This window comes from Nicotiana tomentosiformis, chromosome 9, assembly GCF_000390325.3.
Source record: "Nicotiana tomentosiformis chromosome 9, ASM39032v3, whole genome shotgun sequence".
Classification (NCBI taxonomy): Eukaryota; Viridiplantae; Streptophyta; class Magnoliopsida; order Solanales; family Solanaceae; genus Nicotiana; species Nicotiana tomentosiformis.
This window is the reverse complement of record NC_090820.1, coordinates 77,767,265-77,783,493: the sequence shown is the minus strand read 5'-3', so window position 1 is coordinate 77,783,493 and position 16,229 is coordinate 77,767,265. Positions and strand designations below refer to the sequence as shown.

General features: G+C 36.4%; 1 pseudogene; it reads right to left on the bottom strand.

The window, feature by feature from the left end:
- Window positions 1–15,204: 15,204 nt before the first annotated feature.
- LOC108943284 (secreted RxLR effector protein 161-like) lies at window positions 15,205–15,803 on the bottom strand (annotated as a pseudogene).
- Window positions 15,804–16,229: the final 426 nt, after the last annotated feature.

The following is a 16,229-nucleotide window of genomic DNA, read 5'->3' as shown; positions in this document are numbered from 1 at the left end:
TTAAACCATGCCATTTCTTTTTTAATAAGTTTTCAAGTAATTAAATTCTGTTTAATAAGAAATTGAGTGAAAAATTCAATAAATGAAACGAAGACAACTGAGTGGCAATCATAGTAATATAAGTGCTCCAAAACCATAAAGTCTACTAGTGTGTGTGTCAGGACCTGGTGTCACAAGTGTATGAGCAACTAGTAGAATATACAAAACTCTAACTACTGTCTGAAATAAAGTAGACATAATATAAATACAAAAGAGACTCTAGAGGCTGCAGAACGGCTCAGGAAGCAGCTCACCACTAGGCCTCGGGATATTTGGGATGTGCACGCGGTAGGACCGCCAGATGCACCTGCCTCAGATCATGCACGGTTAGTGCAGAAGTGTAGCGTGAGTACATAAATAACATGTACCTAGTAAGTATCTAGTCTAATCTCGAAGAAGTAGTGACGAGGGGTCGACATCGACACTTATTATGGGCTAACAATAATAATACAAAAATTCTAAATAAGCATGAGTTATGTAAATAATAATGACAACTCAATGACAAGAAGGAATGAATAATTCTTTCACATTTAGTAATTTCCAAGCCAATTTTTTGCCATTAATAATCAAAACCTCAGAAAACATAAAATAATATCAAGTATAATTAGGCTCTGAGTGTTATTAAGCACGATTTATGCCGAGGTCGTACGACCCGATTCAGAATAACGTGTACATTGCCGAGGGTCGTACGACACGAACCATAGATGCATCTAATCTACTGTCGAGACGTTTGGCCCGCTCCACAAGAAGAGATGATACTTTATGAACATCCGATTTAAAAGTTATTACGAGGCTAATACACAAAGAAGCACAATTTCTATAGTGATCAAATAACCCACCAAAACTCAAGTAAGTGAAATCTTGTCTTTTACAATCCTTTTATCAAGTTCCAATATATTTTAGGCAATTTAATTAACAAGTAGAGTGCAAACATGACAAGTATTTCATGATTTGGGTCCTAAACTACCTGGACATAAGCATAATTAGTAGCTACGCACGAACTCTCGTCACCTCGTGCGTACGTAGCCCCCATAATTAGAAGCAAATATTAATTTAAATCACCTATGGGGTAAATTCTCTCTTACAAGGTTAGGCAAGAGACTTACCTTATCTCAAAGCTCGCCTTTCGGCCTCAAATTTACTCTAAAGCCTCAACTTGGTGCTGAACAATCCGAAACTATTTAAAGGTTGTATAAATTAATCAATACATATTCAAAAGTCTGTATTCTAACTATTAGAGTGATTACCCAACCCCAATTGAAGGATTCCTAAAATTCACCCCCGGACCCACATACCCGGATTCTAGAAATTTTCGAAGAAAGTTGTTACCCATAGCCTCACGAACTCAATTATATGATTTCACTCAATTCCAAAATCATTTTTGTAGTTAAATCTCATTTTTATCAAAACCTAAGTTTTTTTTATCTAAACCCATGATTTTCACAATTTTTACATGTTAAAATCTAGGCATAATCTATGTTTTAAACTCATATTGTATAGAAATTACTTACCTCAAAGTGCTAGGTGAAAACTCCCTTTCAAGAGCTACAAAATCGCCCAAGAGATGAAAGAAAATGAGCCAAAATAGCCTAAGTCCCGCGTTAAATGGACCATTTTGCCTTCAGCGATTTTCGCTTATGCGGCTCCGCATTTGCGAAAAATTCATCGCAGATACGGACCTTCCCTAGTTGGTCTACTTCCGCATTTGCGGACCACTAGCCCGCTTCTACGGGACCGCTTCTGCGACGCGAGTGTCGCACCTGCATCTTTGGCCGCTTCTGAGGTTGCTTCCATCGCACATGCGCGGTCGCATGTGCGCACCATGTCCCGCATCTATGGCTTCAGGGCTGCCCATGCTGGGCCACTTCTGCGGGTGCTAGCTCGCTTCTACGAGCTAGCACCTGCGGCTGGCACTCTGTAGGTGCGATTGCACCAGAAGCTAGGTGCTTCAGCTATTCACCCAAGGCTAAACGACCTCCACACATCGTCTGAATGGCATCCGGGGCCCCCGAGGCCCTGTCCAAACATACCAACAAGTTTGAATCATAAAACGAACACGCTCTCAGCCTCGGAACGCGGAAAACAATATTAAAACTAAGGATCATAACCCAAAACCAATAGAATCAACTTATGATCTTCAAATTCTTTCAACTTACTCTGAACGCGCCAAAACATACTTAAACTACTCGGAATGACTTCAAATTTTGCGTGCAAGTTATAAATCACCATACGAAACTATTCCCAAGCTCGGAGTCCCAAACGAACCTCGTTAACATTAAAATCTACTCCAAACCAGGTTTAAAAAACTTTAAAACTTTCAAGGTGCCAACTTCCAATATTAAGCGTTGAAACGCTCCCGGATCATCCAAAACCCGATCCGAACATACACCCAAGTCTAAAATTATCATACGAACCTATTGAAACCGTCAAATCCTAGTTTTGAGGTCATTTACTAAAATTATTGACTCAAGTCAAACTTAACCCCTTTTAACCAACCTTAAGAAATCAAATGTTCCGATTTCAACCCGAGCCCTCCCAATTCCCGAACTAACCATCCCTGCAAGTCATAAAAAGTAATAGAACATACGGTGAGTCTTATTTAGGGGAACAAAGTTCTAAAAAGCAAAATGATCGGTCGGGTCATTACAGAAATATTGACAATTTTTTATTTCACTCCTTATAATTTTATGATTAAGCGCACTTAAACTTCAATTAATTAAAATCTATATTGTGTGATCCACTTGCTTGTGAATCTTCACAAATTTAGCCAATTGTTAACTATTAAACCATCTAATTACTCACGTATTATGCTATATTCATATTTTTACTCCATATTTAAGGATACTATACCTTATGGCTCTATAATTATTTTAATATATAATAATAATTCTAAATAAAGAGACTAAAACCACACATTTTCATTAATTGGAGATTAAATATACTCAATCAAAATGAGAATAAAGAAATGGCTAATGTTTCAAAAGTGCAATTCTCCTATAATTTAATTGATAGCCAACATTGGACGTTGGCTAAAGGATTCTACATTGAGATTTTTTCGCTCCTATACAATATTTAAAACTTATTTACTAAAATTATTTTAATTTTGTATATTACCCGTCCTAAACAAGGATTACTTACAAATTATATACATTCCACCTTAAAAGGCTCCCAATCCATTATTAGTGCCTTCAATCAAGGAACTCAATTATCTTGGTAGTAACCTCAATTATCTTGCTTAGAAATAGATATTTCGCTGCTTCAAGCCCCTTTCCAAATGCCAATGTAAAAAGAGTAAAAATCCCTCCATGTTATTTCTGGAAATACCCTATCCAGAGTTAGTTCTTTCGTGTACCACAATGGATGAATTAGAACCCTAAGTCTAAGAAATATCTCCTCCTTCATATTCTTAGGTTCAAAATTAACTACAGAAATTGAAAAGAAAGCGAGATACAAAAAAATTTAAAATAAATTTCGTAAACTGAAAAGAGCATTATACTACTATCCAAAGTTGGATGAAATGAGTTTGATGAAAATCCTCCTCGACGATGAGCAGTAAAGAGTTTTTAGTATTCCAGTGTTTGACTCTTCACCATTGACAACCATTAAAAAGCTTTGAAGCTTTGAATTCAAATATGGGTTTTCAAAAACCATTATTTGTTTCGATTGGGTGTTGTTGCAAACAATTGAGAATATTGTTTGGAGTTTATATTTCAATTTTGAGGGTGTTTGTTGAAGATTAGACTTGATTTTGGCTGAATTTCAGATTGAAACTCGAAGAATAATAATAATAATAATAATAATAATAATAGTGATAATAATAATAATAATAATAATAATAATAATAATAATAATAATAATAATAATAAGAAGAAGAAGAAGAAGAAGAAGAAGAACATATGACATACAATATATTTTCGAAATTGTAGTAAAGTTGTAGTATAATTGTATGTAAATTGTATTATGTTATAGTTGTATATATTTTTTTATTTGAATGTTGTATGAAAGTTAAAAAATAGTTGTATAATGTATGAATCGTTGTATAAAATTTGTATTTAAGTTATCAATACAATCCTTTTACGTAAAGTTATTGATATGTATCAAAATTGTATTAAGAGAGAAAATTTTAATTGGAATTTTAGAGAGGAAGAAATACACACCACATATAAAATATATACAATCAGATACAAAATATACAAACTATGACGTGACAACATGAATCCCAGTCGGAGACATGAACTGCCCATACACCGGCATGGAAAAGAACCAGAGGCACTTAGAATCAATGGTTACCACCCTAGACCGAAACGTACCAACTATGGCTTCGGTGTGAACATGACAGATGAGCACAAAATACAACATAAATTAACGATCGATAGTCAAAAATAGAATAGTAAATATCGTTTCTACAAGGATTGAATTTAAACAATATTCGAGTAATTTCTGACTTATTTGTTATTCAGGATGTTCAACACTTGATTTGGAGTGATTACGAACTATCATTAACTACTAAAGGTAAAGCAAATGACAAGTAATTGTGAAGAGCTAGAGATTATCAGAATTAGTTTGTTATCACTGTGAGAAATAAGGGTTATGACATGATAAATGCAAGATTATTATCTTGGAATTGACACTGTTAAATTTCACTCTTAATGTTCTATTGATTATCTCGAATTTAACAGGTTATTATCCTATTTTTTGGATTCAGGTTCCTTTCTCAATTAAACCTAAACCGTTCAAATAAGCTAATATGAATTGCGGTGAAACTTACAAGAATCCATTGGTAAGAATTGTCTAAGAGAAACTTCTCTCGAATATTTCTCAACCTTAATTCAAAAGGTAGATCACAAAGCTCTTTCGATTACTTTAAAGAAGTACCAAAATTAATTAAGGCATGCGTTGCAATAATATTCAATATTACGCCCCTCTTCTAATTAAACACAATAATAAATAAAATCACAAGTAGAGTTAAAACTCTTCCAACAAATTCAAGCAAACAAACAATAATCAAATCCATAGATAATAATCAAGTTATAAAATCATGTCAAACCCTAAGGGAAACTACTCCATAATCATGGAGGAAGTCATCACAAATAGAGTTGAAGAATAAGAAAATATCAATCCGACGTTAAAATCCAAAACTCCATATTGAATTGATAGAACGATGATGAAATCTTGTGTATTGAGGCCTCCAATGCTCTCCAATAGCTTCCTAGGTCAAAAGTCCCCTTAAAATCGTATTTTTGGTGTATTTATACCAACTAGGCATGAGCTCGAACGAAACTACCCTCTCTGAGCCGAGGTGGAAAAAGTTGGGCACTATTTTGTACTAGCGCACTACCCCATGTGGCGCCGCGCCGCGCACATGGGATTTTTCAGAGAGCTAATTTTTTTCACTCTCCAAGAATTTTTACTAGCGCCCCGGGCCCCGCGATGCGGTAGTATATTTTTCTTAGAGTATGAATTTTTCTCAATTTTTGACATCCAGACTTGGTTCTCGACCCCCCGAACGCAATACCGGTTTAATCCTTTGGGCTTTTACTCAAACTTCAAAGCTCCCAATCATCCAACTTAGCTCCAAAATCGCTCCTTATGAGATATCACCTCCGACAAAGTATAATATACGGAATAAGTACAAAGTACTAGCAATTAGGCTCAAATACAATCAAAGTATAGTAATTACAGTGCAAAATATAGATAAAAACGTGAGTTCCTAGCATACTATCAATACCCCATACTTAAACTATTGTTCGTCCTCAAGCAATCAAACTACACTTCACATAGAAATGGCTTTTTCATCAAAAAAAATTCATAACTCACCATACCAAGAATATTTAAAGCAGACTAAGCACTATACTGTAACATTCTAGCCTCAAGACTCAACTCACAAGCACCACGTATTTTTCAAAAATCTGCTCACTTACTCCAACACAAAGACCGAAGACATTACCTATCCTTTGCAAATCATGTGCCCTCACACTAAAGAAAGATAGTAGTTCCATACACCATAAAATTCAAGAAGAAATAGGAACTCAAGATAGAAATAATCCACTCTCTCAAAAATAAAAATCATGTGCCACAGAAGACATACCATAGGCTTGTCCGTAGTGTAATACTCTACTAACTGAGCTAATTCAGTCAATGATCAAGTAGAACTTTATTTGGTTGTAATATTGGGTGCGGGACGGGTAGGATACATTTGGATAATAGTGACTACACCTCCCTAAGCACTTTAATACATATACATTAAAATATCAACACTACACTTATGTTGAACCAAACTCCAACCTTCATAACATAATAACATCACGCTCCCAATTTCTGTAAGCATAACATGATGAGAACTACCACTAGCAAGGAATTATTTCTTCTTCTTCTTCTTCTTTCTAATACATATACAAACTCTTTCTTTTTTCTTTTCAAAGTTCTGATATTTTTTCTTCAAGCAACCTTTTTTTTTCAATTCCTTACCAGTGGCTCTCACAAATTTTCAAACGATGCACCTTTCTCCATTTTTCTCGGTTCTACTCAAAACTCAACCATACATCCACTTAGCTTTTAACTAGCTTATAACAATTTCAACTGCTCAAAAGAGGTAAAAGGTTTAAACAGATAATCAATTCAAACAAAGAGTTAGGCTCTTAATATGGTTTCCAACTAAATAGGATTATAGGCTCAAAGGGCTAACTAGGATGCACAACAATTAGGTGGGTCAAAGGCATACATTTGGCTCAACAAAGAAATGCCTCTATCACTTTCTTTAATGAACAAGACTGTTATTTTGCTTTGCAAATACACTGGTCAAGTTTTAGAAATCAACTGACATGCACAAAATATCAACAAAAGCCTCACACACATATTGACACATAACTCACTCAGGACCGGATCTATCACTACAAGAAAAATGGCTTTTAGTGCCGACAAAATTTGCCACAGAAACTTTAATTTTCGCCGCAGAATAGCTTTCGTGGAGACTAAGCGGTCGTTGACTATGCTAAGTGGCAGATACTTATTGGTTGCGACTTATAATGGTCGCCACAAAAGGTCCACCTTTCGTGGCGACATTTGTTGTCACAAAACTTATTTTGGATATCCACTAGAATTCACTCTAGAGAATCTGTTGCCACTAAATGCGAGCCTTTGGTGGTGACTCATATCGCCACAGATCATTGGCGGCGACTATGGGTGCAACAAAAGCCTGACTTTGGTGGCTACTTTTGTTGCTGCTAAAAATTACATTTTAGTGACAACTTGGTATTGCCACCAAATCTCCATTTCTCGTGGCATCAAATTGTCGCTACTAATTATATTTTCTTTTAGTGTCAGTAGGTTATAATCGCATAAGCTCTTATTTTTTGTCACAACACATGTTTTCCATAAAAGAATTTTTTGTTTTAGAAAAATATATAAAACTACAAATATTTGTACAACCCGATAACAATTCTCAAAATAGAACTGTAGTCTTTTTAATGTTAAAAAGTCTACACAGTCAAAAGTAGTCAATGTATATACATTGCCATTTCACGACACAAACAAAAAAGGAATAGTCTTCAAGACATACTCCAATGTCTTCTACGATAAACAAAAAGACCATAAAAATATCTTCAAACTACTCCTTGAGCAACTTTACTTCCTCGTTCTTGAAGTATCTTGTCCTTGCTATTAAAACATAAAGATGAACATCATTAATATATGCATATGTACAAAAAGACAGTAAATTTGTAGAGAAAATTATCCAAAAAGAGCGAGAAGAAGTAAGACAAAGAAAGGTATTTTTGGAAAACTATTAAAACCCCACAAGCAATAACCTTTTAAAGTTTCACAAGCAATAACTTTATAAATCACGGGAACATCAACCTTGCGGTCACATTAAATATATGGTAAGGATGCTTACTGTAAATTATTATACAATTTGTCAATCAGTGTGAGATGCAATTGATACTTTGTGAAATTCAGTTATCAAAACCAAAATAAATAATTATAAATCTGAATATAGTGTACGAATTGAATTGAATGCACATAGTCGTATTACATAATCTATGTCCAAATATTGAAAGCAACACACAACGTAATGTTTGACTAAGAACCTACCGAAACCATCTATAATGCACAATCAATCACCAGTCAATAAAATAACAGAATTGAACTCTATGCAGTCAGCCACCTAACAATGATTTATTCATTCACCAAAAAACTACTTCTGCATTGAGCAGAGAGGGACATGTACTATAGGAAATAAAATTGACAGTTAAGGTAATCCCTGACAGTGCAATTTGGAGTGAAAAATCATCCACAACGAAGAAAAAAAGAAGAAAGAAGGGAAAAAGTAGGTTTTAAATGCTCGGGTAAGGAATAAAAAGAATTCAAGTTATATACAAAGTGGACCAAACTGGTAAGAAAGTAAAACAAAGGGACCAACTTTGTATTTGTTGCACCGGTAGAGATAGAGTGATTAATTTTCCCTTTTATATTTAGCGAGTATGGCTTAGAAGAAGAGTTTTGCTCTAATTAACCTAAAACGATGAATAAAGCTCTTTGGGACAGATGAATAAAGCTCTTTGGGACACAATAAAACTTCTTCAAATACTCTCTTTGTCCCAAATCTCAGTTCGTTCATGTCACGGTTTGCTAATTTCAAGAGCCAAAGAACCTATAAATATTCTAAAATACTTGATAATAACGTAAAAAGTATAAGACACAAGAATTACCTATATAAAAATTTTAAAAGGCATATGAAAATTCATGAACAAAGAAAAATTGTTTGTCATTCAAAATTCGAACATTATTCATATATATTGGGACAGAAGAAGTATTATATTAATATATATGCATTTACTTTCTTTTTGGGGGGGTACGATTTTATTGTGCTTTTGCTACTTTTATCCTTTAATTACACTAGTTTATATGGAGAATAGGTGCATGACATTGTTAGCTTGTCTCTGAAATTTTTTGTTCATATGTTGTTAATCAATGGCGGAACGAAATTTATATAAGGAGATTCAAAAAAAAATTACTAGAGTATCGTACTTTGAATCCATGAGATCTCATGTTCAAATTATAGTATGGAGGCAAAAAATAGGTGTAGGTGATCTCTTCCCATCCACCTAAACCTTGATGAGCAAAGTTACCAAGTTGATAGAAACTATGGGTGTTTAACGGGCGGGATGGGACGGGTTGGACACAAAAAAAACCAGCCCGTCCGTTTAACGTTGCGGGCTGTACTTTTTCGGGTTTTTTTTATCCGTCCCGGTTCGGGCTTAGCGGGCTGGACCGGACTGTGCAATGTTTTTTATTTTTAAATAAAATTTATTTTTCTTATTCAATGTTATTGATACTTAAGTGTTTGCAAACTTTTAGGCCTTAGAATTAAACTTTGAAATTTAAAATTTGAATTTGACAATTTTAAAATTGAAATTTGAAAGTAAGTGGCTACAAAAAATTATTTAATAAGACCAATAGGCAATATGTAAGGATCAAGCTCCGAAGATTTTCATTTGATATTTTTATTAAATAATATATAATACTTCAAATTAAGTTGCAAGTTCTTTTTTGATTTTGTTATTTTTGAACTTGCAAATTAAAAGTTTACAACAATTATAAAAATAAAATAAAAAATAGTACATCACATGCTTTGCATTATTTTTGTAAGTTCATCCATGTCAACATGAGGTTCTTGGTTTCCGTCATTGGTTGAATTAGAACCATAAATCCTTATATCTCCAATTCCTTGGTCCTCCGCTTCATCTACCTCGTCACGCCCTTGATTTTGTCGTTCTGATCTTATCCAATCTCTGAAGCACACTAGAATTTCCAAAGCGTTGTTGCCCAATGAATGACGGGTATCTCCTAGTTGCTGCCTAGCTTGGCTAAATGCGCTCTCTGATGCGACTATTGAAATCGGCACATTTAGCACATCTCGAGACATGGCCGAAAGAACAGGAAATTGATTTGAGTTGCTCCTCCACTAATCCAGTGGTAGAAATTCCTTTGTGCGAGGCTCTGCTGACTTTTGCAAGTAGAATTGAAGTTCATCAATATTCCTGCTACTGGTTTGTTGATGCTCCCCTAGGTGTAGACCAAATCAAATAATCTTCAACACCATCATTATCATCCAAAGCACTGGTCCCAGATGTTGAAACTGAACTTGAAGGAATGTTTGCATCTACAGCAGAAGAAGCATCAACAATGTTAGCATAATAATTATATAATATTTCTAAATATTTGTGTAGATCAGAAATACAAGTGTCAATATCAGGAGTTTCAGTTGGTCCAATATCTATATAAGAATATAAAGTAGTGATTAATTGGCGACAAGTGGCCATTTTAATAGAAGGGTTTAAAATAGCACTAATTAGGTAAATAGGGGGAATTTGGTAAAAATATTTTTTAAACTTATCTAGCATAAATTCAATAACAGAAGTATATCCTTCTTTCTTCTTCAAATTATGTAGTAAAAGAGAAATTTCAGCAATATGAACTAAACCATTTGCAATAGTAGGATAATTTGCAATATTTGAATTTGACCGTTGGCAACGGTCCCAAAAAAAAATTTAAAAAAACCTTGTTAAAAAACAGGCTGAACCGGGCTGTAGCCCGTTAAAAACCCCTTAACGGGCTTAGCAGGTTCCAGTGCACCAGTATCAAAAAATTGTTCGTTTGAAACCTACTCCCCGCCCAACCCATCCCAGCCCGCCCCCATGCTACAGTACCGGGATGAACTGGGTTGTAAACGGGTCAGCCCGGCCTGATTAACATGTATAATAGAAACTAAGGTTCCACCAAACTATGTAAAGAACAAGGTTCTCTATAAGTTCCCACAGAACGCATGCACACAATAGTAAGTAAATGACACAATGGAATTTTATGTGGAAAAGTCCCAGCTCACGGGATTAAAAACCATGACCTACTATTGTAGGATTTCAACTTCACTACCGAGAAAACTTTAGATTACAACCTATTGTAACCTAGGAATTAACCTTTTAATCCCTCACTAACTTGTAACAACTTTATTATAAAGACTTACAATGACTAACTCTAGCCAAGACACAAACACAAGGCTTACGATTTTACAATTCCTACATAATGCTTCTAATTAAGCTAAGTATGAATTACAAGTAAAGTGCTTTAACAAAGGTGCAACACAATTAAACACATGTAATGACTAAATACAGGAAACCAGTCCTTCGTTATGTTGTTCTTTGTTCTTGATGCCCTTGAGAATCACTTGCAAAATTGACACAGACTTGAGAGAATGCTTGATCGATTCTTGAATATGCAAGTATTTTGTTTTACCTTTGCTTGATGTTAATAACTCATTTGTGACATCACTTGAATGATGCAAGCTAGTTAGGTAAAGAGCATTATCCATAAAGTTGACTGTTGTACTATTTTTGCAGTGTTGCGTGTGCAGGCAACAACTTTACAGCTATGGAGAGTTAACTTGTACAGTCACCATGGGAACTGGTGGCCATCTGTTCCCTCTGTTTTCCTTTGACTCTTAAGAGTTGAACCACATCACTGAACTGAGACTTGTTGGTCTTTAAGTACTTGAGGATGTGTAACAGGTTCCTTATCTGGTTCTTATCATTAAGTATGTTAGATCATCAAAACATAACAGAGATGCATATAACCTATCAATTTTCCCCTTTTTGATGATGACAAACTTATAATTAACGTTCCCCCTAAGAGCCAGAATGGTAGATCAGTTTGTTGTATTCCCCCTCAATCTGTTCCCAAGCTTGTTCCCCCTCAATTATTTTTCCCCCTTTTGGCATCATAAAAATATCAGTAGCAAACAATAAGCAAAAAAGAAGTCTAGCTTGGTTAACTCATGCCACATGTGTGCACACAATCATGACTAAAAACAGAGCAAAAGAGCAAGACATACACAACAAAAGGATGAAACTTTGATTAATTTTTGGACATTAAGCAGGGAGCAGCTCCATTGTTACCAAAACATCCACAAAATAAAAAAAACAAAAGGTACTAGTCATAAACATCATTAAGACTAAAAACAGAGGACGGACACTAGGAACTTTGACACTGGGAACATGAAGGCTATTAAGGAGCACTGGAGGCTTAAGAAGAGGCAAGGGTTCTAAGAAGGATGTCCATGCGAGCATTTGCAGAACCTTGTTCATTTAGTAGCCTTTTCTTCAGGTCATCAACCTGTTTCCTGAGAGCAACATTTTTCTTTGTCAGGCGAGCAACCTCTATGTTTTGGGCACCACTGGATCCAGCTGCTCCCTGGGCCTGACTGAACTGACTTTCGAGAATGGAATTCCGAGCCTTCAACTTCCTTATTTCTTTAGTGGCACTATTTTGAGCGTTAATCAGCTGAGAAATAATCGAAGTGCTTCCAACCCCCCTGCTCTTATCAATGCACTCACACTCTTCAAGGGTGGTTTTGGAGAAAGATTGCTTGCAAGTTCCTACTTTAGCATGTCCAAAGGAACCTTGAAGAATTCAAAAACTTTAGTGAGGAGAAACCCGTAAGGCAACCCATGATTACCTTCCTTGAACTCTGCAACTTTCTTCATGTGCTCTATCATAAGACCAGGCAGGTTTAAAGTGGTATATCCATCCAATGCTTCCATGAGAACTAAGTTTGTTCGTGATGTAATGGAGCGCCTTTCAGTACGTGGGAGTAGAACTTTGTTCACCATTTCAAATAGCAGTTGGTACACTGGAAGAAGGGCCTTCTTGTGTACCCGTTCCCCTTGTTGCACTGCCTTATCCTTCACAATGACGTTTCTACAATTTGTAGAGCAGACCCCCTCAATGGAGGACATCCCATCAATGGGCATGCCCAAAATGGCTCCCAGTACAGTAGTGTCCATCACAAAATCAGCACCGTTCACTTTCAGACAAATGGTATCATCCTCAACTATGAAGAAGTCAGCATAGAAACTACACACTTCTGCCTCATATACTCTGGGATTTTCATTTGTGAACAGATGTGTCCACTTTTGAAATTCACAGATCTCTAGCAATTGGCGTATTCCTGACATATCCAGAATATTAGGGGCAAATGTACGGCCCCACAATACCTTTTGGATTCTCAATTTTTCCCTGCCAGCATCCTGGGCATCACCAACCTTGGTCTTCTTTGAGGAACCAGGTTCCTCACTAGCATCAACCTTCTTTTTCACTAATTTTCTAGCACTCTTTCTTTTCTCTGCATATATTTCAAACACCCTTTTATTAGACACTTTTTCAACCAGTTCTTCAGTCTCCTTCTCTCCAAGTTCCTTAACCACCTTTCCACCAGATGTTTCACCTTCATCATTCCTCAAACCCATACCACTTACAGATGACTCTTTCTTGGACGTTGGAATTATAAGTTTCTTTGAGGACTTAAGAACTAAGGAACCTGGTTCCTCATCCACCCCATCACCAATATCGACAACTGGTGTAGAATGAACTACACTGTCATTTACAATCTTCACATCCTTCACCAATCTCCTTTTTTTTCCTCTTTGCTTTTCCTTAAAACTGACTCAAATTCTTCCTTCTTCTGCAACCTCATGATAGGTCTCTTAGAAGACCTCTGGGGAGGTGCCTTTCTACTCCTAGCATTAATGAAGCTCACCAGTACCACATTATCATAATCTTCTCCTTCACTATCCTCATTCTCCTCCTCAGACAGATATCACATCGCAGGAACCATAATTGATAATGGCTCAGCATAGAAATGAGGAGAGGAGCGGGATCAGTACTGACTTGGGGTTCTTGTGAAGAACTAGGGGTTTTATCCCTATTAGATCCATAGGGCTCCTCTGGGGAGGAGGGATCAGGTCCCTCAGTTGGTTCCCCAGTAGTATTGTTAGGTGATGATGTTTCGACAGACACCATTTCCCTATCCTCGGCCTATGTACCATTATATTCCCCCCTGAAACTCAGACACACCCCCATAACCTCCAACTAGACTTCCCTCGGTAGCGATTGAAAGCATATTTTCTATAGCTTACTGTTCTTGTAATTCCAAAGTTACTTCAGAATGCATAAGAGGATAATTACCTATAGGATTAAAGCTCGGGGCTGCCATTGTCGATTTATCACTGGTATGACCCACACCTTGTTCTTTAGCAGAACTTTCTTCTACTGGTAGACTAGAAATTTTTTGATTTTCTTCTCTATCCACTGTATCTTCGTCAACCATCTTTTCTGGAAAGGCAGAAGTAGAGGTCACAACCACAAATTTCTTGGAAGTCGATGTTTTGCGACTCCGATGAGAACCAGAACTCGACTGGATATGAGAGCAAGTAGAGGGTGGTTGTGACTCTAGCTTAGGGTTTGGACTAGTCAAAACATGGAGTGTGGGATCTATCACTCGTGTTTCAATGGATGAGGACACAGTGGGGACGATGCTTGGAATATTTTGTGTTTCCTGATTGTCAGACATGGTGGAGTGTAGTTAGTTGAAGAAGAGAGTTTGAAGAAGGAAAAGAGGAATTTTGGATTCTTGATGTGAACAGTTCTGAAAGTGACTATGAATGGATTTATTTAAGAGGGGTGAGAGACCGGTGAGGATATCAATTTTGGGTATTCAGGTCGCTTCATAAAGGGTGAGACGCTTCGGTTCAAGAAGTAAAAAAACTGACAATTAATGACGTGGCATCGTTTCAGCTGTTTAAAAAATTGTGTATGAAAGTACAGAGTAACTACTAATATATGTCAAAGGAACCAGGTTCCCTAACTAAGTTTGAAAATGTAAGCCTCATCCTTTTACCAACGTGCAATGCATTAGCTACTTGTTTTACTCTGTAATCGTCATGTGTGTCTACCTATAACAATATAGAGGTGAGTTATACTACGCCAGAAAACACTTTTTAGCTATATTACATGTACATTTCTTTCGTAGCCTATCATCGATGGACCAGGTCCTTAGCTTGATTTCATCAACCCTAGTGCCAAGCGATTCATTTCAAAATACTCTCTGCTTAGTACTTTGGTGAATATGTCTGCAATTTGATCTTTTGTGCTGCAAAATTTCATGCAGATGATCCCTTTTTCAATGTTATCTCTGAGGAAGTGGTATCACATATCAATGTGCTTTATTCTCTTATGTTGAACTGGATTCTTGGCCATGTTGAGGGCACTGGTGTTGTCACATAGTAAGGGCACACAGTTAGAGAATACACCAAAATCTTCCATCTGCTGCTTGATCTATAGCAATTGAGCGTAGCAGGAGGCAGTTTCTACATACTCAGCTTCAGCAGTTGAACATGCCACTGAGTTTTGCTTTCTTGTACCCCATGAGATCAGACATGATCCCAAAAAATGTGTCATACCAGAAGTGCTTTTCCTATCTACCAAATATCCAGCATAGTCAGCATCAGTGTATCCGATTAAATCAAAGTTATCTCCTGAGGGATAGTAGAGAACCAGGTCTTGTGTGCCTTTGAGATACCTCAGAATTCTTTTGGCAACCTTTAGATGGGATTCCTTTGGATTAGACTGAAACCTGGCACAGAGTCCCACACTGAAAATAATATCTGGTCTGCTTGTTGTGAGATGCAGAAGTGATCCTATGATACCTCTATACATAGTTTCATTCATGGGAGAACCAGGTCATCCATGTCCAGACGAGTAGCAGTGGAAATAGGAGTATCAATGATCTTGGATCTTTCCATATCAAATCTATTCAGAAGATCCTTGATGTACTTATGCTGACTTATCATTGTCCCCTCAGTACTTTGCTTAACTTGCAGTCCCAAGAAGAAATTTAATTCCCCCATCATACTCATCTCAAACTCATTTCCCATAAGTTTTGCGAATTCCTTACACAATGAATCATTAGTTGCTCCGAAGATGATGTCATCAACATAGACTTGCATAATGAGAATGTTACTCTCTTGTTTCTTCAGAAATAAGGTGTTGTTAATTTTTCCTCTTGTAAAGCCATTTTCTAGAAGAAATTTAGAAAACATTGTATACCAAGCACAAGGAGTGTGCTTTATCCCATACAGTACTTTGTCAAGTTTAAAAACATGCTCAGGATGTTCATGATTCTCAAATCCAGGGGGTTGCTTGACAAAGACTTCTTCCTTTAGAAATCCATTTAGAAATGCACTTTTGACATCCATTTGGAACAATTTGAATTCCATGTGATACGCAAAGGCAATGAGGATTCTGATTGCCTCCATTCGAACAACTGGAGCAAATGTTTCATCATAGTTAATCCCTTCTTC